Source organism: Tinamus guttatus, unplaced genomic scaffold (genome assembly GCF_059628265.1).
Source record: "Tinamus guttatus ecotype Peru unplaced genomic scaffold, ASM5962826v1 Tinamus_guttatus_pri_ptg000296l, whole genome shotgun sequence".
Lineage (NCBI taxonomy): Eukaryota > Metazoa > Chordata > Aves > Tinamiformes > Tinamidae > Tinamus > Tinamus guttatus.
Genome location: NW_028288830.1, coordinates 301,720 through 329,305, shown reverse-complemented (window position 1 = coordinate 329,305; position 27,586 = coordinate 301,720).

Sequence of the window (27,586 nt, the reverse complement as noted above, 5' to 3'; positions counted from 1 at the left end):
TCACAACCTGCCACAGTGCCGACACTGCGCAACAAAGCTGCTGTACGTTCTGCAGCTGTTCACATCCTCCAATCCAAAATTAAGGCTTTTTTTTTTTTATAACTGTTGATGCAAAACTATAAACAAGCACCCCCCAAATCAACTATATGCTCCTGGGGATGCTCCTTTAGCTTTATTTTACTTCCATGGATACTCCTCCTCAAATCACAGCAGACTTTTTGATTCAAAGCTTCATGGAAAACAAATCATGCAGGGAAGGAGCCGCACGAGCAAAGGGTCATGCTCCCGCAGCTGAGTCTATAAAGCCCTGCTGTGCCCCTGGCACACGCGGTGCTTTCTGAGTGGGACAGCTCCTGCTCTCACTGACGTCTGCAAAAGGCATCTCACCCCGTGCAGAGTGAGCTGGATCTGGCCCACTATTTCCCTACAGCTTGCCTAAAAAAGCAAGCAAGTCCCAGCAAATCTGGCAGTGGCACTCAAGGCATTAATACCCCACGGTGCTCTCCAGCCTGCTGCTAACCCAGCGGCATCTTTTTTGCTGCCTCAGCTTAACCCATTCCTGCCTGCTTGGTTGCTTTTGGTTCACTGGCACGTTAGGATAGTTCCTTTTGGCTCAAAACCGCTTGCAGGTCCCCAGAGCATCACATGAGTCTTGGCTTGATGGGTCTGGATGTGCTTTACAGTGCAAAACCCCTTAACAGCTAAGAGCAGAGGCTGCAGTTTATTGCCCTGTTTGAATTCCACATACCTCCAAAAGAAAAACAAGCCACTTAAAATGATAAAAGGGCCTGCTTTTTATTTACTTGAAGTGGCAACAAAACACTTCTAGAGACATCTCGCTTGCATTCGCTGTTTATGTGGATCAGATGCTACCGGGCACACGGCCGGTCCTGACACAAAGCAGCTCCCCGCTCGCAGGGGAGGTCGGAAGGCTGCTGCAAAGTGGTTGTTTTCCCCATGCTGCTCCCCTGCTCCTGCAGCTGAGATAGCCCTGGCCTCGAGCCTTTTCCTCCCAGTCCTCCTGCCACTGCAGTGTCACTGCAGGAGGGAGGCAGGGCGAGGGGGAAGGATAGAAATCAGTGGCAAGAATGCAAGCGATGGGAAGAGGGCAGGAGGTGCCAATTTATGCTGCAAGGTGTCGGGCCAACACCAAAAAGGGGTTTGGGAGGCTCTGAGAGCGGGAAGGACTCCAAACCAGTGAGGAGGATAAGCTGCAGAAAGGGAGGAAGGAATGGTGCAGATCCCAGAGAGGAGAGCAGGGAATGCCACAGAAAGGGAACCAGAGGGAAGAGCAGTCCCCAGCCCCCAGCAGTGGCAGTGGGGCAGGAGAGAAGGGCAAGCCAAGGTTTAAGAAACCACCTTGCTCATCAGGAGATGCTTCTTCAGCTTTGTTAAATTGCAAGGAGCACATTTTGAAAGGTTTTTAGGCTCCCAAATTCCTACCAATCTCAGGGCATGACTGACAGATCCCCTTTCCTCTAGGGATGAGGGCTGCAGAAGCAGTGGAGCTAGAAGGCGCCTGAGCAATAAGCACTTTAAATAGCAGCTCACCCCCTGCTATCCCTGCACGTGTTTGCGTGATGCAGATGCAGACTCCTCTACCAGTACATGTGCTCTCTAAAGCATTACATCATTGCAGTGAAACTCCAGCAGGCAGCAATGCAGCACACTGCAATCCAAAGACCAGGGCAGGTTTTCTGCTTTTCCCCCTAAAGTGAACCCCAATAGCACTTCATGCAAAATGAGCAGCTTTTCGACAGTAAAGATTGCGGATTGCATGAGTCCCATTACCCCCAAATTTGTCCCACAATCTTTTTAACAACGGTATGTCCATCAGAGAGGGGAACTGGGCGGATGCACATGTTGCAGGACAGGCAGCTGCTGTGATTTAGTGGCTGCTATGGGAGAAATAAAAGGGTCCATTCAATGTGGCATCCTTGGATGGAGAACAGGCTGCCATGGTAACTGTATCCGTGTCGTTCCAGTGTCTGGATGGATTTGTTACACAACAAATACAGCTCAGGGTGGCGCACCATGGAGCCCGAGGTGGCTGCGTTTGAACTTGCGTCTGGACCCAGGCCACAGGTTGTCCCCATTAGACTTGGCAGCGAAGGGACACTCAGCTCCAGGTCCAGCAAATGAAAATGGCCAATTATAAGACAATGGTGTCCAATTTTTGATCATATAGAAACCATATGGGCATCGCTACCAGCCCAATAGGGTAGGTAGGTGTGAACCTTTGAGCATGAGGAGTTATACTGATATCTGAATGGCCACGAGCAGATTTGGTCGCATGTGCTTTTTTCCTGGTCACATCCATGTGTATCACTGTATATCTATTTACAGACACTTCGTTATCAAAGAGATACTGCTAAATTTGAGAGAATTCCTCCAGGGAATTTTGCATATACACCTTTGCGAAGGAGGCTAAAAGGACTAAATGTGCTTAGGATTTATGAAAGAAGTCCATTAAAAGACAACATGTTGTTTCTTGAGGTGGTCAGACTTCATGGGATGAATTTAAGAAAAGTTAAAATCAGGCTGAATGTTGGCAAACTTAAAAAAGATCTATCAGAATAATCTTACAGAGTTCTTTGGGTGGAAAGCTTAATAGAGGACAAAAAAAATGACTTTAGAAAGCAATAAAAAGACTGACCTGTTTTCAGATGAGCTATATGGTCATCACCATCTATTGTTTTTCTGTCATATTTAATGCAACTACAGTAAAAGATCTGCTAAGCAAAGGATTGACATTTCTTTTGGACTATCATGACTCTTCCAGCCTCACTTTTATTCCTGTGAAATTTAATCAGGCAAAAAAATTACTGTGTGTAGCTTATTACAAAATTTAAGTCCTTTTTTTTTCCTGTTTCCACACTGCAAATATGGAGCAGTTTATATGAAGTTCTTCACTTCATTTTGCATTCTGTGCAAACAAAACCTGGTTACCTACAGATTTTTTCTGCAATTATGCACAAGGTATGTGTCAGGCAAGATGCATAGGTGGGTGCTGAAATCAGTGACACTACTTTTGACATTTGGCCAACATCCTGAAAGTCATACAGTTGTATTTGGCATGACATTTTTTCATGCTTAGGTAAGTATTTTCTTTCTGCGAAGGACAGTAATACCCCTACAACCAAAAAAAAAAAAAAAAAGAAAAAAAAACACCTTCCACAAAAGTACACGTACAATGAATAGCATGTATCATTACTGATATCTTCAAAGAGAACTGACTTGAGAAATCACTGGAAGATTTACCTTTCTGTTGTCTGTTCTCACTGTTTTTGTCTGTTCTACCTGTTTGTCTGAGTGCCTTCATGCAGCCTGGAAAGAGGAAGGCTGCAAGACTGAGCTCAAGGCATGATCCAGTGCATGATTATATTGCACTACGGGCCATGCTTGCATGAACAGGTTAAGGTGTCCTGCACGATGCAGAGGAGAGCAAGTTCACTGAGCCTGGAGGTGACACTCACTGAGAGAAAGCACGAGCTGGAGCACAGGACTTGAGTTCAAAACGATCTTGGCAAATTGGAGAAATGGGCTGAGCAAAATAGACCTCAGCTCAGCAGGGACGAGCGCCAAGTACAACAGCTACACAATTGCACAGATAAGGAAGAACTGTTTGGATAGGAAATCTTGGCGGGGAGAGGGAATAAGCAGGGACTGTAGGGGATTGTAAGCAGAACATAAGGCAATAGTGGCACCTCCTGCAAAATCTGGTACCATTTAGGGGGCTGTAACCTGAATTCCACCTTGACTTTGTTGGAGCCAGCCGTCCAGGTCTAGGCAATGCAATTCAAGAAAAAAATGAACCAGATGATAGAGAGGGAGAGCGATGGACAAGGAGAAAATTAGAAGTCCAGAGAACTTGACCTACAAGGAAGGAGTGAGGGGCTGGGGTGGTTGATGCCCTGACACAGACGAGCTGCAAAGCTGTCCCCAAACACGTCAAGGGACTGTCCAAAGAAGGGAGGAGCCATTGGCAGCCTGCACTGGAGAGCATAAAATGCAGTGAACTCACACTGCAGCCACGAGATTCCAACCGCGTTAGGATAAGCAGGGTAGAAAAATAGACACCAGGAAGAAATCAACACCAAAAACTTCCCAAGGTCTTTTTTTTTTGGCTGATTTTTTTCCCATTATTTTTTACAGCAAGTCAAGCTGATTTGAGTATAAAAGCTGCTGGTATGTGATGCAGTTAGAGAAGGTAATGCAGTCCCACCCCAAGTGAAGCAAATTCCTCCCTGGATAAATCAGGCACGAGGCTCAGAGTTTCCATTGCTGGCTAATCCATGCCCATCTCGCTCCGAGGACAGATGCCTCTCTGAGATTAGCTCCAGGATCATGCCCTGACCTTTACCTCTCCTCTAGAGCCATATTTGTTTATTTACTAAAATGATTCCAAATTCCTACACTTTTTGAGCACCTTCATGCATTTAGAGGCAGGAAGGTTATTGTGTGACACCAGTAACCACGGATGCAGTTGTAACAACTGCAGAAAGTGTTATTGACCACTGAGCATCCTCAATTGACAGGAAAACAGGTGTCTCCCCATGAAATCAGCACTAGGCGGGAGCTGACAATACTTGCAAGCATCTGCCAGTTCACTTGCATGGTGTGAGCAATATATTTTCATCTAGCAATAAACAGTGTGTCTAGTTTTTTATTTTATAGGTTTTTTTTATAGGTTTTCCTTTTTAAGAATTGAGTGTTACAAATCTGATGAACTCCCTCCTTCCTACTGCTCAGCATGGGAAGTGAAGACAACTTCAGTTGTTCCAATAATTTAAAAAGGAAAAAGAATGGAATGCACAGGGTTAAACCTCTGGAAAAGCATGCAGAACAGCCTGGGAAAGTAGTTTATCAGCTTGAAAATGCACCTTCTGGGTTTTCATGTCCATCCCCCATTCTCAAGGTAGCAATGGTGTACAATTCCCTCTAGAAATGGATTACGGTCAGCATTAACAGTAATATTTTTAAAATTATTATTATTATTATTATTTTGCTCCTATTCCTTTTAAGCTAAGCTCTTCCTGCTTTTTTTTTCTTCTTTTTTTTTTTTTGTTCTGAGAATAGCTTCACCTTCTAGCTTAATTTTTTAAGGAAATATTTATCATATCTATAGTCACCTTCAAGCAGCACTGGAAAAGGTTTACTTAAGTTTCTATCCTATAGAATATTCCTACTGTCCTGCCGAGATTCTGTGGGTGCAGCATGGCCTGGATGTCAGTGCTGGACATCAGAATGGGAGCATCCCTGTCTCCCCCTCACAAAACGTTGCATCTCCTCATCTAAGATGCACAAAATCCCACTCAACCAGCAATGATCCAAATGCCAAGGGGTGACACAGTGACAATGCAGAGACAACAGCCAATTTAACCCTACATAAGCACTAAACAGCATCCACCCACTGTAGGCAGGTGAACGGATCTGCGTCCTGAGCTGTCACCCCTTTTGAGCAGTTTTACAAGCTGCAAGATGCCATTCAGTGAATTTGTTTGGAAAAACATCACTGGCCCTTCAGCTTCCCACAGCAGATCCCCAAAGCTGCCTGCAAGTGCTCAGATCCTCCTCCTGGTGTTCACTGCAAGGTGGGTGATCATTTTCCAGAGCAGAGCCTGGCCTTGTCTGGGCATGAGTTTTTAACCTTCTTTTCTACAATTTGTCCTCATCTTGCTAAAATATCTAATAAGCAGTGGCAGTGTCTAGATACAACGTAGATATTCATGGTGAAATCTAAGGGCATGTATTCTAAAGCAAACTGGGATTCTGAGTCTCTCTGTGGCCTTGTATTGAGCAGCGATATGAAAGACTTTCTGCCAAGCGAGTTACTTCTTTGAGACCATGTTGATGAGGGAGTTGGAAGAACTTGGTGCTGATAGGCCTCTGCCATGAACCTGCAGTGTTGTACACTTGTTTCGCCTCTGTCCAGTGTGTGCCTCCTTTGCTTGGACTTTTTAAGGCAAGTTACTATGATTTTGAGCAGTGTTGAGGACACTGAGGTTTCTAGATGGCCCCATAACAGCACAAAGTGCTCTCACAGGCTCTTACATCTGATTCAGCTCCTCTTGTATTAGATGTTCTTGCAAGTCAACTGTGCTTTCTTAGATGATTCAGCTTTGTTTTCTCTGGTATCTCAGTGAGTCTCCATGGTAGAGAGCTGATTACAGCTTCTTGCACCAAAGTATGGGTTAGAACCAGTAAGACTAAGGCTCAGTGCTCTTGTAAGAAGCAAACCATGTATTGCAGTCTGTCTTCCTTGGGAGCTGGTTCTCCTCGTGAAGGTGTAATTTCTTCAGTCACACAAGTGGGTTTCTGGCTGTGCCATCTGGAACAACTTCACAGCAACAACTGCCTTGAAACTGCTGCTTTTTCTTTGCCCCACTTTTCCCTTCAAGGGAGAAGTTGCCACTTCTTCCCCCCTGGAGCTGCTTGTTCTCCCAGGCCCTGGGTTCTTTTGGAGATTCATCCCACTTGGTAGACTCCAAGCGAGGTGCCTGCAGGCCAAAAACCACCAAGACTTTGTAGTGGAACATCTTATCATTTTATCTCCCTTTCTTTTTGTTTTCTAGGTTGGATATACACTAAATATCGCAGTAGTCAGGTCAGCATACTGTTTGAGTGCCAAACACTTATCATCTCGTGTATGTGATGACAAAATGATGATGCAAGAGTATTCACAAACTACTCTGGCTCCTTGCTCTGAACTACTGACAGGTACCATGACCTCTCCATGGACCACGAGATGGCCCAGAAGGAGCAGCAAGGCTCAGAATCCCTGTCTCTCCCAAGTCACAGCAATTCCCTGCAGCGTGCACCTTCTTGCCCAGGCCATGCCAGCGGGATGGAAGGGTGGCATGTATGGGGACAGCCTACCAAGTGGGCCGTAATGTTATGTTCCTGCTCCCGTTGCAGGATGTATTTTCCAACTGACCTGCAAGTGCTGGCCACAGCGTTCCCGTACGCAGCATCCCCAGGCAGGAGTGTGGCAGAGCTTAATTTAGTTACATAACTCTCTGGATGTGTCACTATCGAAAGGTCACTGCATCTCTCCTTACCCCGCTGGCTCGGCGCCCGGGAGAGCGGGCAGCATTATATAACGAGGTGTCGTTGGGCTCTTCTTGTGCTTGGCAGGGGAGCTGCACCTCCAGTCGTTATTTCTTGCAAACAAACAGCTCCAGCTGCCCATACTTGCAGGAGTCAATGGAGGCCCTCAATGGATTTGCATGCACGTGCAAGGCTGGCGTGCAGGAGCTGCCAATGCTCTCTCGCTGCTGCCTGGCACGTGTGGACGGGGGACCAGCTCCATCACACCTCTCAGGTTCTCACAAGCTCAAACCTCTCCTTGGTATTTTGCTTTCCTGAAGACCTTTGACATTAAACCTTGAAGATGGAGAGATAAAGAAGGAGGAGACAGTCACGTCCTGAGAGGTGGCACAGTGGCAGGGTATGGAGTAAGCAAGTGGCTCATGATGCACAAGGTATCAGCACCCATCTGTGGTCCTGAAAAGTCTGTAAAAAGTCTTCTAGGTGTCCTATCCCCCTTCTACAGCCAAGGGAGTGGGAGCACGTGGGGTCCAGAGATGCCCAAGGTCACCCAGGGTGATGGGGCAGAGGCGGGAGGTGGTCCCACTTTAGGATACAGCTCTGGGTCTTACACTGTCTCCTTGCTTTTTGCGAGCCCAGCTGCCATCACATGTTTGTCACAGTGTCACACTTGCCCTTAGTGACTTTTTAATCTTCTGTGCTCCCCAGGCAGCTATTCTTCCTGCCCACTTTGTGGCATAGCCTTTCCTCTCCCATTAACTATCACTTGAACAAGAGCCGGATTTTGGAGCAAGGCAGGGACCAAATTTATTCCTGAAATAATTTTGTTGACTTGTGCAGTCAAAAATTCTGCCCCAAAGTCAGGGATTGGTCATATTTCCTCCCAGAGAAGTCTGTGAAATGAACAAAGCTGCTTAGGGATCTAAAAGTCAGGTCAGCCTGGTGGATTGGAGGACGTGAGTGTGCCTAGAGGAAGCAGGTGCAGGTGGTAAAGAACGAGCCCAAGGAGACAGAAAAACATAAAACATTTCATAATTCCCTGCAGCTGGTCCTCAGCTCATTTCTCCACTAACCCCAGAGGGAACGTGGCCATCCATGCAGGATGCCTAAAGCCAGGGTGAGTCCCACCCAAAACCTGGCGTGAAGCCGGTCTGGTTTCTCCAGTGAGAGCAATGCAGACATTTCATCACATCTTTGGTGGGATTGAGCGGCTGTTGTAGCTGTATTCCCACTAACCTCAGCCTTTCTGCCCACAGTCACACTCATCCGTTCCTGGAAGCCCTGGCTCTGCTGCTGCCCCTTCCTTGCATGGATATGGACTCACGCAGCCACAAGGGCTGTCCAATTTCCTCATATTTCTACTGCTCTTGATTCACATCACCTCCCAGAGCACGGGACAGCAGCTCATCCCAGCAATGCAACCACAGCAGCCAGAACAGAATTACTCTAGTTGCATTCCCAAATCCCTGGGAGCAAGAGCTCAGACCTGCCTCTTGGGAGGAAAAAGCCAGCACAACACAAGCCCTTGGATTCCTTTGTTCCGAGCAAGAAAAACAAACATTTTACTTCTTAATTAACATCCTTCAACCCTCAAACATGCCAAGTAATTATTCCCTCTATATGTCACTCACTCTAATGACTAGTTAATAATAAAAACCATGCTGCTCTGTAGATTTCAAAGCCAGGAAGCAGATTTTAGAGTTAATCTCCTTTCACAACAAGCTTCAAAACATGTCTGTGTTTATTCTGGGATAAAAACATTGGGAATGAATAGGTCTGAACAGGATGAGAATTTTTTTTTTCTGTGTATGTTTTTTTATTGTTGTTGCTATTAAGAAAAATGAGCAGCAGAGGCAAGTTCTTTGAAATGGTGGCTGGAAGGTGGCAGCAGGTAGGGCAGCAGGCAAGTGAACCTGCACTATTAATGAAAGCAAAACTCTTTCATCTGCAAAGCGGTGGTAAAAGACTGTGCCAGCCAAACCCTGCAACAGGCTTTTCCTATTTTCCTACCTCCTTTAACCTTTCGCTATTCATCCTGGCTCATTTGGAGCTGAGCTTCAAACCAAAGGCCTTCCCACAAAACGATCTGCACATCCATAGACGCCCTGAGCAGCACTGAGGGCAGTTTTTCACAGCTCCGTGCTGGTATAAGGTAACATAAGCGACAGTTAAAAAAACACTTAGAAAGTTTGGCTTAAAAAGCTTTAAGTCAAGCTTTTCTGTCTCCTTCTAGCTGCCATGGCTACACGGGTTGTAAGCCCTTCTTTGGGAGATATGGTCCCCACCTGCCTTCCTTGGAAGCATCCTCAGACTCCTGGTCCACCACTTTCCCTGGTTTGAGCAATCAAGCTCACCTGATGCTTGCTTGGGGAAGAGGAAGCTCCCCATGGCCTGTGCTCCTGAGCCTCTTCCATGCAGATTTGGGCGCAGAGCAGGGGGATTATTGGGATATTGGGATATTTGGATGCGGAGAGGTGCCTGCCTCGGTCTCGTCCCGACTCTCAGCCAGACTGTGGGCAGCCTGTGGCTGACAGGGCACCCAGAATGGGCAGCAATGAGCATCAAAGTGCTCAATGAGCATCAAAGTGCTCTGATTCACTGCCGGGAGAGGCCTTTTGCCAGTAATTACGTTCTTTCTATGAGGATTGCAGTGTTTCTTTCCCAGATCTCTGTGTCCCCACGCAATCCTTTCCCAGCGCAGCAGACAATGGGGAAATGAGGAAACTCAGCCCAAAGCATTCAGGACATCAAAGTGAGGGAGCTCCGTAAATCACGATGTCTCTGGGAGACAGGCTTGGTGGAAAAAAGGAAAAAGAAAAATCCTGACTCCAGAATGATGTGGCAACATGAGCAATAAGAGGGGAGAAGCAGTTTGGCCAGACATGGAGCAATTATTAAACATCTGTCTTTCCAAATGAAGAATCAGATGTTCAAAGACAGTAAGTAGATGATTTGGAAAAAAAAAGAGAGAGAGAGAGAGAAGGAAGTGAATAAGTGAGCTAAAAGTGAACTAAAGTGAACTAAAGTGAACTAAAAAAGTGAGCAAAAGATCACATTTAAGCATCCTACTGCAGAAGGTAAATCAGGAAGGATAGAAAGGCTCAAATCAGCTTACGAGGAGATGGCATCCCACAGCCTGGGGTGAACCAAAGCTTCACTGCTAGTTTATGTTGCTGATGAAGGTGGCCTTTTCTCTGGGTCTGGTCCATTCCCTTATGGTCAAGGCCAACAGCTGTCTTTGTATGAAGCTCCAGTGCTTTTAGAGGAGTCCTAGGGACATAAATAGCTGGTTGATTTGGCCTTTAGTCTTGCTGAGCCTCAGGACCTTTCCTAAGAAAGTGCTACCTCCATCTGTTATGGGGGAATGAGGAGATCAGAGACTTTCCCAGCTGCAGGGTGTGCACCAGATATCTCCAACAGCTTCTTTGATAGTCTAGTTGGGAGGACTGGAAGAGAATTGATTTCACTTATAGCTGACGAATTTTCCAGTTCTGAGATGTGTCTTACCTAGGGCTTCCGCCGGCTCCACATGGAGCTACTGGCAGGAGAACAATAACCACCATGAAAATATCAATGCAGGTGTCACCATCTTCTGTGAGAAACGTGTCCCACTTCTTAGATTCTTCAGGAATTAATTGAAAATATATTTGCTGGTTCTTTTTTAATGAGGCTTGTGATGACAACCGCTATGGCTATGAGAAAAAGAAATAGGAAGGGGCTCACACTGTCACCAGGGCCATCTGTCCCTTCCGTGGAGGGTCGGTGTAAAGCCATGTGCAAATCATCATTTAAGCCTACGATGTTAAAAGTGCTTGGTACAATTCATCAAAAGGCTTCTCTCTTGAATCACTGTTTCTTTTCTCTGCGCTGACATGATAATTTCCTCTATATTGGTGCAAATTAAATTCTAATGAGAAAGCTTCACATTTGAATGTGATGGAAAGCTTTTCTTCCCTGGAATGCACAGAAGCATTGCACTTATTTTGGAGGGAGGAGTTGGGATTAAATATGATTCAAGGTACACTCAAGAAGCTCATGCTCTTCTCGCCTGTTCTTCTGCCTCCCAGCGCTAGGGCTTTGGGGGGCCCTTCAGTGACCTTGGAAAAGGCATTTTTGCTAAGGCATTCGTCAGCAAAATCACCAGCGAAACCTTGACAAGGTGCAGGAGGCTGCGTCTACCTCGTGCCAAGGGGAGAGCCTTGGCATGACGTTAGATGAGGAATGTAGAGATGGTGGAGATGGGGGCTTCCCTGCCCCGTGGGTTGATACACTGGTACCATGTGAATCAAAGGGTTTACAGGAGCCTGAGGGTGGGAATCTGCTCCCACCATGGCAGGAACAAATCTAGGTCCCTCGGAGAACAACTCCATGGAAAACTTCAGGGGAAAGCTCCCTACGGAAGATCAGCACACTGACGGCTTTTCATTTGGACCTTCTCTGGGGCAGGATGGTCCTGCTATAGGTGCAGGGAGGACAAGTGGCACCTCATTCAACTGCAGACAAGGTGACCAGCTTCTCTCATGGATCACTGCAAGCTGTTAAATCTCTTTTTGCCACCAATCCCCCATCAGAAGAGGGAAGTCCCGTGTCTCAGCTTTGTTGGTGGGCAGCAGCAGCAGCCCAGGAGCCTAATCCTTGAAACAGCCACAGAGCCCCTTGCAGATCGATAAGGTCTGTTTGAATTCGACATCCCATGTAAAGTCAGGAGCAGGCAGAGAGCTGGCTCTCACCAAAACTGCAATGACATTTGCTTGACCCCTGTAATGTGAATCTGCTGTGACGTTGCGCATCAGAATAATCTCTGACGTGTTATGATACAGGGCCAAAGACACCCTCAGTGGAAACAGCAGGGTTTTATTTGACTCAGTGGCCTTTACTCCAGCCTAGCACTTGGCCCCTGGAGCGCAGGTTGCTGTCTCCACGGTGATATTTACTGGATTTCTGTCTGTAGTTGTAGCTCTGCTTTCCTGGATGGCGACTTGTATCCTGTGCTTTGGAAGCTGCTTCTATTCGAACTTTACAACGAAACCCGAGCCAACGGATACTCAGCGGAAAGTGATAAAATGATTGGAGGCCCTCAATAAAGATGGTCAATCAGAGCACCTTGTTTTTGTAAGACTGTTGATTCCAGATAATCTCAATTGAAAACAACGTTTGCAGTAATCTTATTTAAAAGAAGATGAGAAAAAAAGTGGTTGAACTCCATCCCTCTGTGGAGAAATGCAGCAGCTGCTTTGCCCCAGAAATCTTTTCCTGCAAGGAAATCATGACTTGTTGTGGAGAAATTCTTTGGAAGAACTTGATCTGAGAGGGCTGCAGTGTCTTTAGTGCTGTCCAGCTCTGGTGCTTGGCCAAGCAACAGCATCCTCTGGGCTGCACAGGGATGTTAAGTCCATGACCTGTTATATTGATGCACAGAGTTTGTCCTTTGTACTATAGGAACCAGCTAATGCCGTGAGGATATTAAGCCCTTGTATAATCTATATGATTTACAAAATAGATGATCGATGAAGTCATCAGAAGTAGACAAGGTAAAGCTTTCACTGCTTAATATGTCAGGAATGCTGTTCCCAATATTGCAGGTGACATCAAAAGGCCCTTCTTGTACTCTCAAGATTCAAATTCCTCTTCCATCAGGCGTATAGAGGTGGAAGGACTTCCATTATCGCTGAGATTTTTAGGGAGGAAAGCCGAGTTGGGCCCTCTGCACATGCAGGACCTGCTCATAAGGCTCACGCACATCACGGTGCAGCTTCCTGGGCACACAGAGCGTGTTGCTGCCTGCACTGAACTCCATCCTAGGAGGGCATTTCCCAGCTGGAGCAAAGCTGACACACGTTATTTGATTCCTTTTGCTGCATTTGGAAATAGCTGGAAGTGGGTTGACTGCAGCATGCTCTTTCTCCAACATGGAAAAAGAAAACATGCTCTTTCTTATTTTAAAGGGCTTAGGAACAGAGAAACACACTCTTTCTTCACATGAGGGCTAAATGAAGGGGGTCAGGCTTGTTCCCAGAGTTCTGGATCCAAACCAACATCCTGGCAGGAAAGGAAGGTCTTTCATCAGGTAAGGTCAGACTCTTCGCTGCTGTAAAGCAGAATAACTGTGCTGAAGGAGTAGCACAAACTTGCCAATGTAAAGGGGGGGCCAAAGCAAGGGAAAATGAGGTTTAATAACCTTGCATTTGCAAAATGACCTCATTCAAGAGGATGGAAGATTTCTGTTTTAAAAGAGAGACTGGTTTCATTTTCTTCTGTTTGCCTTCCCCAAACAAAGAGCTGGGCTGGTGACTGCTTGAGGACAATTCCTGATCTGTGTTTGCTAGAAGACTGTTTTGATTGAATTTTGCAAAGCTGCTAAACAACTCCCTCATGTAAAATGAACAGAGTACTAATTAAGTAAATGACTTTTTAGAATTACTTTGTCCAGTTGTTACATTGCCTCTTTTTGATTTTGGACACCAAAACTTTATGGCCTGGCCTGGTTAGTCCATTGAAAATGCAAAATCCCATTGCTGGGCTGGGGAGACAAGGATAAAATTAGAACAGTAATTGTCCAGTCTGTCCATGGCCAAAAGGCTACCAGGCAAGAAGAAACCAGAGCTAACAAAAAACACGCTGCTCCATGTGGAAAGATCACTCGGAGTGAACGAACAGAGCCATCATTTTCCATTACAATAAACTAGAACTTTCACAACCGATGGAAAAAGCCACTTTTTTCAGGCAGCATTTGAATCCTTGGAGCAGGATATCGAGGATCACCACCTCCACTCCGAGTACCAAGCTTCTGCCATTATACCTCCTTTGCACTGCAAGAAAAAGGTGAAGAAATACCCAGGTTTCAAGGTATTTTAAGTACCTTTCATGTTGAGTTTTGGCAGAAATTCTTTGAAAACATTCCAGAAAATCAACCCAGCTTCCTCTATGAGGATTGCATATTCAAATTAACATTTTCTGCTTAGCGATCATAAGTGGCCACCAGAAGTTTCTGGGAAATATTTTTATGTACCTGAACACATGTATAGATATATTCAGTGAGATCACAAAAAAGTATGGCACAGTATAGCTTCTCCATTAATGAAACCAAAAAAACAGTCCTTCCTATATAGTGAGATGAATATTTTTTTAACTTGTTATAAATTCCTGATCTGTGTATATCTATATTAACATATATCCCAATTAAGAACACACACAAAGAATTAGAGGACTAAAAAAATTTCTCATTCACGCGCTGCTGATAAGAATATATTTTTGGACCATTTACATTTCCAAATAAGGAAAATGTTAATAGCAGAAATCTGTAAATTAGCTACTGTTCTTCTAAAAAAAAAAGCCTTTTTGTACATTTCTGTTAATATCTCTTTGTTCCACAAGGGAAGAGTAGCAATTAGCACTGATTCTATGACTAGTAAATTATCAACTACTAAATTCCAATCTGCAGTGAACTTAGAAGACAGCTTTGATTGTATAGGCCAAGATCATGACTCAGGATGTCTATGGTCCAAAGGCTTGTACAAGACCAGTCTGAACCTGGAAGAATCTCAAGTTTTCTGTAAGATTTTATAATTTCCTGCATAATAAATAGTAGTTGGTATTACTGAAATTCAGTATGAAGACATTAACCCTTGTTATTATATAATACTTCATTGAGAAAGAAGGATTGCCCTGAGAGTAAACTGAGTCACAGCCACCACAATTTTTTGGGGACAATAATGCCAAACTAATCTAATTTCCTCCTTAATAGAGAAAGAATTAAGAGTTTGGTGATTCAGGCTGGACCCAAGACCTGGCCTCCTTTCTCATGCTCCATGACTTTCAATAAGGAGGCTGAAGTTAAATGCAGATTCCTGGTGTCTGCAATTTTTGTTGCAATGTGACCTTGGCCACTCATTTCACTTCAGTGAGTCCTGTATAACTTGCTGTAGGTGACCCTGCTTGAGCAGGCACTTTGGACCTGATGATCTCCAGAGGTCTCTTCAAACCTCAACCATTCTATGATTCTGGCTACCTTGTGCTGTGTAAAATGGGAGATCCATCACCTTGGATTTCAAAGTGAAAGTTGATTTTTATTATTTTCAGATTCTCAGGCAGAGGTACAGATAAATGAGATACGCTGCATATAGGGAGAGCCCTGCATGCCAAGAAATCCTGTGTTGGTAAAAAGAGCTGTGGAAAAGCACCTAAAACACAGGAGAAAAAAGAAAAAAAACCACACATACGAAAGGCATCCAAGCCAGCGTAAGTAAGCGTCGATTAGATGTTCCCTTTTCACCCCCTGAAAAGCCCCCACACCTCTAGCATCGCATAACAAATTTAGGACCTTTAGTACAAAAACTTGAAAATGGTAAAATTTACTCTAAGAAGCAATCAAGAGAGCCAAAAGATTATATCAGTGTCTGGCTATTCATCTTCATTGGTGGAACCAGCACAGTCCACAGAAGAGCTCTGCAGCTTTAGGAAAGGCCATATATAAAATTGCAAGGCCTGATCAGAGTCTCAGTGATATCGGTGTAAATCAGGGCTAGGGAGTTACAGAGGCATGAAATGAGATCTGAATGAGGCCTGGATCTTTCTTCCATGCCCAAGAAATATCACTGGTTCCCTGTCAAATAAAGTGAGATCTTGCTTAAAGACGCTCGTTGGCAAAGTGCCACCACAGGACTTTCTTCTGGAATCATCCATCCAGTAACTCATTACCTCGGAATCATTAAATTATTTTCTCTAATCCAATTAGTCACGTAAGCATGGAATGATCTACTTTTGCCTTTTGGATATTTAAGCAGACAACATCGTATCCATTTAGTGATGTCCAGAGCATTAGCATTCAAATAACTGGTAGGTAAATGGCAGACACTAAATAAGTGCAGGCATATTATTGTCTCGGTATCTTAAAAGACTCAGATATTTTGCAATCATTTCCATAATTTCTCGATTTAAAAAGTCCTTCTCCTTCCTTTTCTGGTTAAAAGACAATCAATGCCTTTTTTTGGTTGGCTTGAAGTGTCTCCATCGGGTGCTCTGATCAGGGAAGTGCCAACAGTGTGGGATGCCCACGATGCCTGTGGTGCCAGCAAGGATGCCCAGATGACTGTAAAAGAGGAGTCAAAGCTCACAGATATGGCTGGATTATCAGCCTAACATTGGGGAGCGCAACTTGATGAACCTCTGTTGCTCTGTCTCCGTTATAACCAGAATTTGACTGCAGAAAGAACAGGTGTCACCGTGTTGTTTGCACGGTATGGTCTCTATTTCACTGCCTTGTTCCAGTGCTGCTGCAGTCGTGTCCTTCAAGGGTCCCAACTCCCTCATCATCAGCGAATCCTTCAGCACAGAGAAGTGGAGGGCAGCAGCTCTCTTCATGAGCCAGGAGCATCTGGATCACCTCCAAGCACAGCTGGAATACTGAGAGCACTAAAAGTTAACATGGGTTATACGGCAACTGAAAAAAAAATCATGAAAAGAAATACAGCTAGGGTCACTTAAAAACAGCCCACCTCTAACTCAGCAAATCCCAGAGCCCCAAACAAGCATTTTGAGGAAACATCTCCAGTTGTAGGGTGTACCTTTGATCTGGCCTCACATAGCTCTTCTTACGCTCTTAAGAAAACCTATACTAATTGGAGACTTTTTAAAGAGCCAGAGGTTTTCTCAATAACCGCAAGGCCAGAGTATAACAAGCTCTGGGGTTATGGTTGCTAAGTGGTAAGGAACAATTAAAGCCCATTAGCTACCCTGACATCACCAGGTTTATAGGAAACGCTCTGTGCCGGCCAGGAAGGGAGCAGGACGTCCCTACAGATGTCTGCAAGGAAGCTTGTGGGAAAGATGGAAGGAGATTCTGTTCGTGCAGAGGTCACTGACTGCCCATTTCTGAAATGAAGTTCATTACTTCCCATCAACTCACTCCATGAGCTGGTAACGTTCACAGACTCGGCAATTCCGAAGGCTGGGAGAGACCCTAGTGTCCTCCACTCCTGCTGGTGATGAAGATTTTACTCAGTAGTTCACGAACCAGGTTGCAGAAGACAGAGGAATGAAAATGGTCCCCACTGTGTGACCGAGCCTGCTGGCTCTGGTACAGGGCCCTGCTGCTCTGTGTCCACACAAGAAGCAACCCAGCACATGCCATGGCTGAGCAGCAGCACGGAGACCTGCAGGGACTTCTTGAACGCTGTCCTCATCCCTCTCTTGGAGGGACTTTTATCCTGGGGTCACGTTTCTCCGGGCAAGGGGGACAGCGTGGCGAGGGGCTGCTGCTCGGGCTGCGGTGACAAAGCAGCAGCGCTCTGTCCTCGAGCTGCTGGAGCTGCTGGCAGCCTCACGGCTGGCAGGGTTTCTAAGAACTGCAGCTTGAGACCAGGCTGCAATGAGATACGGTCTGCCCGGAGCCCTGTGCTCCCTCCGCGCGGGTCTGGCAGCCGTGCCCGAGCGCTGCTGGCGCTGACGGGGCAGGAGCTCCCAAAGGCGACAGTCACACGCTCGACACTGCCGCAGCAGCCGAGGGATTGCCTTAAAAAGTCATGAGAGGCAGGGAGAGGCCTTGGGATTGCTTTTTTTTTTTTTCCTGAAAGTTCATTTGCATGGAGGGGCTGTTCTTTTGGGTGACCAGGGTGCATTTTCTATTTTCAAACTCTGTGAAACTCTTCCTTCTTCCTTCCTTTCTTTCTTTCTCTCTTTCTCTCTTTCTCTCTCTTTCTTTTTCTTTCTTTCTCTTTCTTTCCTTCCTTCCTTCCTTCCTTCCTTCCTTCCTTCCTTCCTTCCTTCCTTCCTTCCTTCCTTCTTTCCTTCCTTCCTTCCTTCCTTCCTTCCTTCCTTCCTTCCTTCCTTCCTTCCTTCCTTCCTTCCTTCCTTCCTTCCTTCCTTCCTTCCTTCCTTCCTTCCTTCCTTCCTTCCTTCCTTCCTTCTCTTTCCTTCTCTCTTTCTTTCCTTCTCTTTCCTTCTCTCTTTCTTTCCTTCTCTCTTTCCTTCTCTCTTTCTTTCCTTCTCTCTTTCCTTCTCTCTGTCTTTCCCCTTCCTCCAGTGAACTGGAACACCTTCCTGAGCAGCTCTGGCTCCTGCCTCCCGGGGCAGCAGCATAAATGCAGCAGCTTACCAGCTGGGAGGGATTTCTTCCCCCCACTAGAAAGCTGATGTAAGTTTTGCAATTTAGCAAAGCTCAGGGCTGAGGCAGCCAGCCAAGTTCCATGTAAATGAAAGGGAGTTTCCCCTTTTTTTTCAGGGGGATGAAGATTTCACCTGCAGAAATCCTGCAGTTGCTTTCCTCCACTGGGCACAAAGGTTTGGTCTTGGTGGAATCAGACAGTTCCTTCAAACTCATGGACTTGCAGATTCTCCTGGGTTGAAAACAGGCTCTTCCCACAACCTTTCCTTTAAGGCTCTTGGGTCAGAGATGGGAAGCAGTCTCTGTACTGAGACATCTTTGCTGGTCTCTGGGCTTCCAAGGGCAGAAATTAGTATTTCTCTGCCGCTGGTTTCCTAGATCCTTTCTTGTCATGTGTAAAATTGATGCACTCAGTGCAGATCTGGAGATCTCGGCTTGCCAGCTCTTGTTCCTAAATCTAGTTGACTGTTTTGCCCTGTTTATTTTATTCTCAGTTGCTAGAGAAGGGCTTGAGAATGTTGTGCAGAGCTCTTAGTTTCTAAAAGAGACAGTCTAAAGCAGCAGAAAAAAATCAAATGGAAACAAGATCATTCTGGTCTCAAGAAGAAAGACTTTAGCAGAAATATCTGCTAAATATTTTTAATTTTCTCCTGCCAATGCATTTTGCCATGATCACTCACATGTACCTCTTGACAAGCACTGCCTCCAGTTTCTCCATTGCACAGGGGGTGTCACAAGGCTGGGCAGGGTGGGAGAATCTGCCATCTGACCCTATGGACATCATCAGCTCCCAGCTGTGAAATGCCTACTGCTCTTGAAGCATTTCTAAGATCCCATTCATCATGGGGAGAGTTTGCATCATCACCCTTCACAGAGCAGCATGCATTTGGGGCAGGAAAAGGTTGTAATTTCTCCTGTCTGCATAGAACCCTTCTCACCATGGAGGCACTGGGCCATGCACAACAAACAAGGAACCAGAGCACACATTAAAACCAAAATCTGTCCATTGCAAAGGTGTCATTATAATCAAAGATGTCCCTTGCATTTATGGAAAGGGCAAGAAACAGTCTCTGCTGGGCAGTGAAGGTCATTCAGCTCCCAAAGTTAAAAACTCAAGACTCCTTTAGACTGAACTTTTAGCATATGCATATAACACAGAATTAGAAAAACACACTTTTTGGAAAGCTGCATGGAAGATCAGCTTCCCCCAGGGAAGGAATCCTGTTACACATGAGGGGAATTGGAAGGAAATGGATTTATCTGATAGGAAAGCAAATTTAAGAAAAAGCAAAGATTTTTAATAAGCGTGTAGGAATCACAGGATGGATGCATCAACAACTTTACTATGGGTGACTTGGGTTAGCTGTTTCACTTCCATCTCTCTTATCTCTCTCTTATATCTTTAAGTGGATGCCTTTCAGATATTAGTGGCTGTATCTGATACTTGGGTTTCTTCTGGTTTGAAGCCACTGGTGGGACACATAAAGCCAGGCACGAGACAGCCTGACCCTACAGGGTATCCCCACCATGTTGCTGCAATTTCTTCACCTGATTATTAAATTTGGAGTTGAACTAATGAGGGAGGTGAAGTGGAGCCAATCCGGCCTCAAGGGCTCATTCTACCAGCACTGGGGTGTGATCTGAGGGCCTAAGGGGCTACAGCTCCTTTGGAGATGTCCTTAGAGGTGATGTGGTCCTGTTCACACTGCCTGTGGAGAACAGCTCAAGGAGGAAACTATCCCGGCCATGATTTCTAGGTTTCTTCTTTTAGGTGACAGGCTGATGGGCTCTAGGAGAGCAGGATGCAGGTTTAGGGCCTCAGAAGCAAAGGAGATGTGAGCAAATACAGACTGTGAAGACACTTTCTGGCCATACCGTAAGTAAGAGAAACATGTCTAAGTCCTTCCAACCTCCTACCAAAATCCTAGGGGCACAATGTGACAAGTGCAGCCCCACTTTGCTGTGAAGGGAGCCCAGCAACCTCCTGAAACCTTAAGCTATGCAAAATACCGACTGAACAGCATGCTGATTCAGGACACATTTTATATTTAAATTCTGTTTTTAAAAAGATTATAAAGAGTTAATGATTAAAAGAGGTTCTGATCACATTATAGACATGTCTGTGTTAAATATATTTTATATACTCATGTGAGAACAGCATTAGAGATCATTATATGGAGTTTCTGCCCTGTTGGCTTCTATCAAAAACACTAACAAATAATTATTCGTGTTTATTAACACTTTGTAAATTTATTAACACTTTGTAAAATATCTATAAATGGAACCTTAATATATAGTATGGCCCAGAGCAGCCACCGTAATAAAAAGGCATTCAGAATCCGAGTCACTTCTGAAAACGCTGGCAGGAGTGTTTCTGAGGCTGTGGCACGGGGCCAGATGTTGTCAGGGCAGCTCTGGCATTTCTCTGATAGGTAATGCAAGCCTTAATGAATGCCACTTTATTTCTGAATGTGAAAATATTTTGTTTTGTGGGAGAAGGTTTGGAAACTCAGGTTTTCTTCTTACATTCAGAACTGAGACAATAATAAAATATCAACAGCCTTCATATCTGCACAGGGTTACCTGCCTGTAGAAATAGGAACCTTTTTTTCTTGCTCAACGCTGTTTCTGTTGTTGGCTTTGAATGCATGCACTATCTTCAGCCCTGGAACTCAGAGCTTTATCCATGTACAGGGTTAGCTCTCCCTGCAGTTAAAGTGGGAGCCCTGCCTGAGCTGCAGCTGCAGCATTTAGCTCAAAGTTGATTACTGAAAGCACGAGAGGGCTGTAACACTTTGTAAGCTGAGCCCAAGTTATGCAACCACCAAATTGCACGGCAGACTTCACTTCTTGCAGCTGGCGTTTCCTTAACAGTCAAGCTTGAGCCTGCAAAGGTCTAAGCACTGTGGCCTGGGAGCTCTTTGGGATCTGTGGGAATGCTGAGCTCCTGCAGAGCTCAATACTCTCTCACTTCTCTTGCAATCCCAGCCTTGAGTTGTCTTGTGTTGAGTTCAGGGAGGGCTTCACAAAGAGGCTGATTTTCACTTCCCAAACTACTGTGACAGAATCTTCCTTCTTCAAGCAGGTGAGATCTCATCCAGTGGAGAAGAAGGGTCATCTGATTGGCAGATCATGTGCCAGATACTCCTCTGCTCTAATTCCAAACTCTTCCTCTTTCTTAGTTCTGTTCCAAACATCTCCTGACAATTCAGAGACACTGGTCGTGTGCCTTCAATGCTGAGTTTTCTTAAAAATGGTCAAGGGATCAATATGATTAGGGATAAGCCACTGATTATTCAAAGATACAGCATTTTCATGCTTTTCTATGAGACAGATAATTACCTCTACTTATAAAGAAAATAATGTAAGATTTCTAAGCAGTGGTTTTAAAATTTACATTCTCATTTCACAAACATTTCACATAACATTTCACTATAATTTATAAATCCAGTGACTCTGAGCATTTTATTTTTCTTTGCCATGCATCATTTTGCCCCCTTGCTCCGTAAGCAGGAGTTCCTGGAGGACCTGCAGAGCAGAGCCAGCAGTGAACAGTTCTGATATTTTTTCACACAAACTGTCCTCTACAACCCAGCATTTCTCTGAATCTCAGCCATTTCCACAGTCCCTTCCTTAAGCAGCAGCCAGAGTCCACTGTCACATTAACAATTAATAATAGGGCATCAGTAAGGAAGCGACAATAAATTTGCTTTAATTGGACAGGAACGTTGCCAGGTATCTCCTTCCCATTTTCTCTGCTGGCTCTTCCTTAGTCTATGAGACTACCCCTCTTTGAGGGCAGCTCTTTTTCCATTAATCACTTCAGGTTCCTGGTCTTGTAAGAATACCCCGCTGAGGCTTTGGGTGTCACCTACACCACAGACCAAGGCTGAACTCACACAAGATGCACCTGACACAGCTCTGGAGCACAGAGGTGAAGCACAGAGAAGGGCTTAATGCAGAAAAGCATCTGGAAACCTCAAAACAAGCCCAAAACGGGCTACAGTTACTTTAGAAGGAGATGTCGCTGGTTGTGAACTGGCAGATGGTCCTGACAGCAGCAGCTCTGCGGGCTGCAGTCCCAGGGCCACGGACTGTCTTGTACGTCCTGTGAGTCGTCACTGCCCCCAGTGAGACAGATGGCACATGAACGTGCTGCATGGTGGCTTATTCCAGACAGGGCTGAAGTCGAAATGTCTTGGCGGGATTAATCCTAGCATTATCTGCACCAAAAAACAAATCAAAGCAAAGAAACACACACATTTTATCAATGGATATTGAAACTGGAGCCTTCATTGCCCAAAATACAGGTCCTAAACGGTTGAGTTGAAGAAGAACCCCACTCAGACCACCCAGTGCAGTGAAATGTGAGCACATGCAGAAGGATTCACTATACTCATGGCAGAAACGCTCTCCAAACTGCAGCTTGTTCTGCAATCTCAGAATAAGATGCCTTAAAATATTAATATTTTGTGCATGCAAATAGAGCGGGTTTCCCCTTCTTGGTGAAGTGGCACAGGCCCTGCCGCTTCAGACATGGCCCTTCTATCTCTGCTCACTTTGAGATCTCATCCTTATTATGGGAGGAATTCAAGTAATTAGTGTAAGCTGGCGGTTGTGGTCACCAAGAACATCATTAACACTTAATTTGGGTAGGAATGCAGCCCAGGCAACTCCTGGAAAATAACCTCACTGATCTTCTGTCTATATCTCAAATGTCAGGTTATTAACATCAAAGAAATGGAATAATTATCCCCGTGTATCTGGGAAAAGTGGAATGTGGGACGAAGCAACTCCACAAGAGAATGGGCCAGAGCACGTTGTTGAACGACAGCAGGTTGAGGGACTAGACTTCATCAACTCATATTGCCCATCCATCATCACAACCTGACCTTTTTTCTCCTGTAGAAAAGGAAAATGGAGAATAAGAAACTCCACCAATTTCATTTTCTGCAGTGAATAAAGAGAAGAAGGAAAACAAAAGACGTTTCTTGGAAATCTCTTATTTTACTGATACCAGTAATTGCAGAATTGCTGTTTTTTTCTTTCTGGTCAGGCATTTTCTCTGGGTTATAAATACGTCATAAAAGTGCAGGATCATAAAATTTACAAGCTATGGTAGGACTCACTTACTGTATAATTACCTTTTTCTTTTTCCTTTTTTTTTTCTTGCTCAGGCATTGCTGTCTTCAACTACTTTCTGCAAGATCTAGTGGGCAGCAGGGCCAGCCAGAAAAAAGGAAAGAAAGGAGAGATATCCTGGTATTCTGTGGCTCATTTCCGACACAAACACTGCCAGGATACAGCAGACGTGTTGGAACACTGTAGAATTTAGGGTCAGAGTGAAAATCCCCTGGTTTTCATATTCACACACCCCAAACCACAGGAGTGCAAATTTCCCATCCTTAGCTTGAAACTGCAAAGCTCTTTTAGCCAAAAATGGGACAACTGACAAATAGAAACTGCAACCAAGAAGCACTGAAGAACGATTGGCCCGGAAAGAAAAAGGGAAACATTTCCAAATACAGAAATGTGCAAAAGCTTCTCTGCTGAAGACAAGGATAATATTTGCTATGTTATCCTGACCAAATATGCCACTCAGCACTCTTGCCTTTATCGCAGTTATTTTAGTGGTGTTGAGCAGGGTCAAAACAGTCTTTTTTTTTTTTTTTTTTTTTCTTTCCAAGCAAGCCTGTTTTTCCAATGAAAAAGGAGACCTCACTGAATGAGTCTTTCTCCAGACCTAGCATTTACTCAATGGCTCCTGATTTTATCCTTGCTCTCTTAATAATTTCTGTGTTTAATGAGCTCTTTTAATAAAACAAACAAAGAAAAAAACATTTCCCTGACAGAAATCCCTTCATTTTGTCTTAGAGACAATTCCCGTTCCCAGATTATTATCAGATAAACAGCATCCGTTTGTGCCAAGTGGTTCACAGCGTAATGGGTAGGAGGAGAAGGCGTGCGCTCTCCCAGGCACTGTGGAGCGGAGAGACCTTCTCCAAGGTCTAACGGGATTTATCCCGAGGCAGGACCCAGCACGGGTTTCAGAGGCCGAGCAGCTCCATTTTGGCAGGGTTATAGGCAGAGTGTTATCACCAGGAGCTCCGAACAGTTTTAGCCATGAGGACGCAACCGGTTCCATGGACAATAAATTATTCGGGGTCGTGTGTTGCTGTGCAGGTTGTTGGGTTGTGTCTATAGGAAGAGGCATAAGAGGTCTCCACAGTGCTATTAAGCTACCAAATGCCCATGAAATCAAGATCAAGCACAGCACGCCAGAGCCTGATGCAGCACCTATTAAACCAAGAGTGACTCTTAATTAAGGACATAGATGGGGACTCTGATCCTGCAACTCAGCATCACAACACGCTGAGGAATTGCTTAATTCAATGAGCAGGTTGCAGTGCTGTTGACTTCAGTGGGGCTGTTGCATGTATTTTAACATCTCTGCAGCAGACGAAATGGATTCAAGCATGTGCTTGAGTCCTCTGCTAAACCCAGGGCTTAGAATGAAGTTTCCGGAAAAAGGAAGGATGTTGGCCTTGCAAAACAGTAGTTTGTCTGCACAGTCTCCAAAGTCACCCTATGGTAGAGAGATTGTGTTAGATTCAACATATTAGAGTTACGGTGCTGGAGAAGATCATTTGTAGTCTTAATGAGACCTTTTAAATGGAAAGCAAATGCTTAGTTTCACATTTTATGTCACAAAATTGCTTCATGGTCAGAAAGCAATCATGAATCATAATTTTAAGTTGCAGAATAGGATTTCTTACTTCTCAACTAAAGTTTTAGAGCTCTCCAGTGTAAGAAAATACTGCAATTTTTTATTTACACTTTAAAATTATAGTGAGACTTTTGGGAATAAAGCCATTTTTTCAATAATGTTTTAGAGCCCTCTTTGCAAATGTGAGGCTTCATTGAATAAATTTTGCAGCCTACATTTAGCCGTGCAGATCCTAATGGAAGTCTCCTTTGATATATGTCTGAACAAACCTAGTACAAAGATTTGAGGCTTATATTCACTCTCCCATAGCTCCGATATTAGCACATTTTGGGTCTGTAAGCATTTTAAGATCATGGAAGCTTACCCATTAGTCATTTTGGCTTTGTATCCCTGTTATCGCTGTCTTGGGCTGGTGCGGTAAGGAAGGAATGGCACACAGAGTCCATCCAAGAACTCATGCTAAATAAAACTTTCATGGAGCCAAAGTACATCACCATATGTAACCAAGAGCAGCAGCGAGGAATCTTTATCACACAAGCATCTTGCAGGGACAAAACAATCCTGCTGCAAACAGGAGAAGCAAGATGAGCTGGTAGGTATCTGGGCAGACTGGTGAACATGGAGTGGAAAACTGCCCGTTGCTCCTTTGTCAGCAGCTTTGTCCAGACAAATGCTTATTGATAGCTGATTGCATTTTTCAGGGCAAAAATTTTGCGAGAGGAATGATCTGGGATAATTGAGGGGGAGATGTGTGTTTGTGGATCTTGATTTTCTGAGGAAAGAGGTGGAGGGAGTCTGGAGAGGCCCTGGGCTGTCTGTTGCCCACTCCCTGCTGTGCTGGTGGCGCATTTTCTGCGCAGGCCGAAGCCTACGGAAGTGAAAGGGCTGAGATCTTGGAAGGAGCGAGGGAAGGGGGCAGGTCAGGGCACTGTCCCCCTTCTAGCCCTAGAGGATGAGCCCGGGTCTGCTAAGGCCTTGGAAAGCAAGTTGAGGAGATCATGAGAAGGTGCAACACCAGCGCAGAGGAGGACCTTCTAGATGGGAACCCAACCTGAGCCCACCAAACTAGGCCCGGCACTCTGGGCATCTCTTGTTTGCTCAGCAAGAGCTTCCTCTGTGAGCACGAGATGAACATTTATCTTAGATCTTACCAATGGGGATGGACATACTCAAGACACAAGTTTCTGTCTGCCTAAATAAGGAGTTCAAAGATTCCAAAGAAGGGCAGCTCCTGGCAATGTGCCATGAGCTGTGACCTCTTCAGGAGGGAAACTTGGGAATCGCTCACATATTTAAGTCAACACAAACCAAAAAAGGTTGCACTTGGGTTTTAACAATCAGAAAAAAAAAGAGACAGTTTCAAAATAAAAGCAAGATTACATAAGTATCATTTGGCCTATTCATATCTAAATTGCAACCCTACTGATTCTTCACTTAGCAACAAACACCTAATTCCCGTTACCGTATGGAATCATAGAAACAAAGAAGTTGATTTATACTGTTCTAAATTAGACTTACTATTCTTTCTGCTGCAGGATACTATAGAGAATAATATCTTGACTGCATATGCAAGGGGGAAATACAACCCAGTCTCTGGTAAACGTCCAAGTGAATGAAGATGTAAGAAGTTATAGGTTGGTTTGGCTCTTTTTTTTATTATTATTATTTCTTTTAACTTGTAAATAGAAACATCTAAAAGTGCTCTTAAAGCTGCTTACAACAATTAAGAACAAGATTTTAATAGACCATAGTTCCAGGATGTCAGCCTTAGCACTTTAAATAAAATTAATAAGTCTCACAGTTACAGACGTCGTCCTGCTTAAAAAGCAAGCAAGAGCCACTCATCATCCTGAAATCCATTAGCAGAGAAGATTAAGGGCGTTTTCATCCCTGCACAGCAGGGCAGAAGCACCCTAATTCCGATATTAAGACTTGCAAAACTTTACATCCTGGAATGGCATTACAGGATTATTAGGAATTGACCTCCTAATTAATGCTGATGAGCTTCATCAATGATCACACATTGCCTTTCTGAACTGTGCGCAGCATTACAAGGGAAGGTGCTACTTCAGCCTCAAATTCCCCTCGCAATGGTGTCATTTTAAGAGCACAATGCAGGGAAGTGAGGTTGGCTTTGAAGGAACTCAAAGGCTGGAGAGATGCACATTTGTGTTGTGAGCACTGCCTGCGTTGAGTCAATGTGAGTGGAGAGACTCCAGAAGCCCCACAAGGTCAATAGGGCTCTGGACATCCATCTGGCATTTGTAGGTCTTATCCTGGTGGATCCAGACCCACCAAAACTCGGGATGCTGGTCTTGGTATCCCAGGATGTGGACCGTGTTGGATTTAGTACTTGTGGTGGGAGGTTGGCAGTGTGAAATTAAACAAAAACTGTATTTTGGTAAATCTTTTATTTAAAGGAAAGCTAAATCCCCTAGGATCAGATTTTTTTAGTGCTGTGTCTCATTTCTTGTTATGGTCCTGGGGGTAGAAACAAACAAATTAATGACTTAGATGACATAATTTCCCATCATACATGTCCTGTTGAAGGCTAAAGCATTCATTCAGTAGATAATTCCAGCACCTTGGATTTGACAGGGCACTTGTAGAAGCAAAGATGTTTTAGTCCCCACATTGTTCAAATATATGTAGATGAAAGAAAATTGCACATCATAAAATAATGATACCACATTTTTAGTTCTATCTGT